Raw genomic sequence first — 4,340 nt, forward strand, 5'->3', positions numbered from 1 at the left:
TAACATAATGAGTTAACGCTCAGTAAGCAAATCTCATGCATACACATACACATGAATGTCGTGAGTTTGAAGTGCCCATATACTAGTATGCTGACTTATATACTTATGCATTTCGTTTATTGCTCATGCACTTTCAAACTTTACTTTTATGATCTTTCTTTTAGTTTCACATTTTTTTATGGGCCCAATATCACTTGTGCACACTGTTTGATTCGGCCAATGCCTGCAGGGCTTGTTACACATATCATATAGAATCCCATGGGTTCTCCTCCGGCTAGCCATCATCACAGCTAGGCTCATCATAACACTCATTTCATCATTGCCATAGCTGCCATACTTATTACACATATGGAGGAGAAAGACGGGAACATGGCAAGCATGTCTGAATGGTCAACTCTGACCTAGCCCATACTAGTGGGCAGCCACTATTAGTCTTATAGACCTCCGTCTTCTTTGCTGAACTTACTTAATTGCTTCATCAAAACAGTGGCACCCTTTTTTAAACATATTATTATCACTTTGCTTAAGTCTTGTGTCATTAAAATGTTTAATTTTACATAAGACTTTTCAAGGCATTTCATAAATTTTCTCATATTCATATGCATGGTCTTATATCACATAACTGTACATGCCATGCATACATGCTGATGCTGAAATGCCAATGTTCATGTTCATGATTCATGTTGATGGTATTCAATCAAGGCATTGTATCACATCCCATATAACTCAAAACATCTTTAGTCACAATACATGAAGCTTTGGGTTGGTGGCGTTGTTATACCTTAACGTAGAGCTATGGCTCAGGTCTAAGGTTTCCAGCCTAAAAACTTAAACACTTCATATATCATAACATATAAAAAAATCATGAACATAATAGTAATCCACATATTCATCAACATAAGAACACATACTTGCACATAATTCTTATCAATCTTAACCAAGTAAGACATCTTTCACATATCACGAAATTCATCAATTTCATATCACACAACACTATCATGATATTCATATAACCATTCTTCACATACTTATCATATGCATCATCATCATCTCATACTTAACTCATCAGATATACACAATCAATGTAGTCATGCATCTTACACTTAAGCACAAAAGGTGAGATTCACTTACCTTAGGTCCTTAGCTTATTTTAAAAGTGCTCACCAAGAGTCAATCAATCAAATCCATACAAATCCTATTCAAGGCACATCATTTATTAAATTCTATCAAAATCGTAAATATACACTATTGATAGTGTATATTAACAATACCAGAAACTATATAAATGATAATAATAATTATTATCAACGTAATGCAAATAACTCTTCATATAAAACCATGCTTTAAACCTTGCTCATAAGGTAATGTACTCTTATGATAATAATAACAAGAATAATAATTATCGTCTAAAAATAAACTTACTTCAATATTAATAACAAAAATACTTCAATAACAATACATATATGAATGTATATATTCAAATAGTCATTTTATAAAAGAAATCATATTTTTAACATAAAGTTGTAATAATCGATATAATGATAATAATATAAATATAAATATTTATATTATTATTATTAATTAGTCATAATATCAATTCCAGTGATATAATAAATATACTTTATCCAAAATTCATTGGTCTTACATATATCAATAACTGTAAGAAACTAATATTGATATTATTTTAATATTCAAATACTAACAAAATATTAATATATAAGAATAATTGTTAAATAATAGGTTTACTATAAATCACACTTTTCATATATATATATATATGAAACTATATTCTTGATTTACTTAACAAAATAATAACAATAATAATTAAAATTACTTAATCATAATAATTTCCATATTAATATAAAATCAATTAAATATGTATTTTTATACTTTATTTAATATCTAATATTTTCTAGAAAATTGGACAGCACAATGGCTATAAATGGACAAACCCAAAATCAAAACCTGTATCAGAAATATATATAATCCCAGACAGCCAGTATAATTACAGAAAAATATTCCATATATCAAGAATATATAATTATCTACTATAAATACACATAATAATAATTACTCTAATCACTAACAATATAGGTTAAAGAATTTATACCACAATGATCGGGTTCCACAACAAGTCAAACGATGATTTTCTGAAACTCAAAACGTACTTCGAAACCTCGAACACTAAGTTTCGACCGTCGGTCTACGGTGGATCGCGGTAGCTCGTGGTGGGCCCACCACCCAACTATGGTAGATGTAGGAACAAGTTATTGAGTTTTGAAGCCCACAACACGAGGAACACGATGGTGGTGACGGATCGGAAAACAAATGCCCGAGGTGGCCGAATCGCAACTTTGAAGTCGCGGGGTGGCCGAACTTAAATCGACCAGTTGAGGTGTTTAATCGGCGAGTGAGCTCTAGATTCCCACGTGGTCGATAGTTCGGAGGCCTCTGAATCCAACGGTCCGGCGCGTGGCTATAATTGGTGGCTGGAAAGTAATCCTGCGTCATTGGCAATAGTAGCACGCAGAGGAGAAAGAGAGAGAAAGTAAGAGGAAGAGAACGAGAGAGAAGGAGAAGAAAAAAAAATTCTGAGGAGAGAGAGAGAGGCTCGGTTAAAAGGCTGAAGCCTTTTCTTTCTTTCTTTTTTATTTTTATTTATTTATTTTTTTTTTTGAAATTACACTTGGACCCAAAATATTAAAATTCTTTTCAAATAAGCCCTTTAGCAAAACTTTCTTAATTTTTTTATAAAAAATTCCCAATTAAAATTATATGACATTTGGGTCAAATACTTGACTACTCAAGTTTCTCTCTCTTTAATCTCATTAAAAACATAAAAACATATTTTAAACACTATTTTTCCATTACTATTTCTTAAATTTGTAAACTTGTATATTTTATGTATTGAAACTCTGATTTATAATAAAGAAATGTATTATGAAAATGTGGGATATTACAAGCCGCACCACTACGACCACCACCTCTGCCTCCGCGGCCAAGACCACGACCACCACGAGGTCGATCCCCCCACCAATCTGGGAGGCCATGTAGTTGAAAACATGAACTTGATCATGGCCTTCACGATTGTAATGCACACAAAACTTGTCATAATTATCAATAGAATGAGATTTACCTCTAAAATCCGTCTGAAGCTTAAAAGCCATGATACTATCACGGTTGTCCTTCGCAGGATGAAAATTGCCACCATGCAAGTGCTCCTCTTGTATCAAAGTCTAGTATGCCTTGTCTAGCGAAGGCAGCGGATCTTGAGTCAAAAGTTGGGGGTGGATCGAGATATAGGCGCTGTCCAAACCAATGAGAAACCATAGGAGCGTTTCTTCTTGCAATAACTTGGTATAATGTGCAGCAAGATTGCACGTACTACTAGCATAAGTACAAGGTTGTATAGTAATATAATTGGCTAATTCATCCAAAATCTTACTGAGTCGTCCAAAGTATGAAGTAATTGTCTCCGTCTTCCCTTGCTTGCACTCGGTGAGAGATGGTTTGAGTTGACAGATCTGTGTCCCGTTCACTACACAAAATCGTCCTTTCAAGACCTTCCATAATTCTCGCGCATCCTCATAGTACGAGAGAGTGGATCAGAGTGAAGGATCAATAGTGTTCATCAACCATGCAAACAACATGGAATGCACAGTATACCAATCATCAAGTTTCTCTTCATCTTTGGGAATCAAGACCATCTCGTTCAGAAACCCAAACTTTCTATTGGCTTTCAAAGTAGTACGAATAGCTCTGGCCCATTCATCTTAATTATCTCCTTTCATTTGCACCGGGGTGATGAGATTACATGGATTGTCATTGATCCCAGTGAAAAAACATCTATCTTTTTTGCATCGTTGGAGCTTTTGGTTATGATAGCTGCATCGTAGGCCATGTCGGAAAAAAAAATTGTTGCACCAAACTCTTGGTGAAGAAAAGGTCTCCTCCAACCTCAGGCTCTTGATACCATGCCAAGATTGATCTCTATTCTCTCCCTCATTCAAAACGTAATGCCCACATATATACAAATTAGATCATCAAAAAGAGGAAACTAAAAGATCCTTATGATCTTGCGCTCCAAGACTCTCTCCTATAATAACTATACATAAAATTAGAACTAATGAAAGAATTTGTCCTATTACCTTGTTATCTTATTGTATAATAAATGATCAAGTGACCTTGATATCTTCTTGTGTAATAAACGATCAAGTATACTTGTTATCTTCTTGTGTAATAAATGATCATCATATCTGTTATCCCCGTTTCTTCCAAAATGTACGGACCCACACTCTAAGTTTATGGGCCGCCTTCCAGGGAGGTAAAGCCCAAATCGA

Source organism: Humulus lupulus, chromosome 1 (assembly GCF_963169125.1).
Source record: "Humulus lupulus chromosome 1, drHumLupu1.1, whole genome shotgun sequence".
In the NCBI taxonomy this organism is placed as follows: domain Eukaryota; kingdom Viridiplantae; phylum Streptophyta; class Magnoliopsida; order Rosales; family Cannabaceae; genus Humulus; species Humulus lupulus.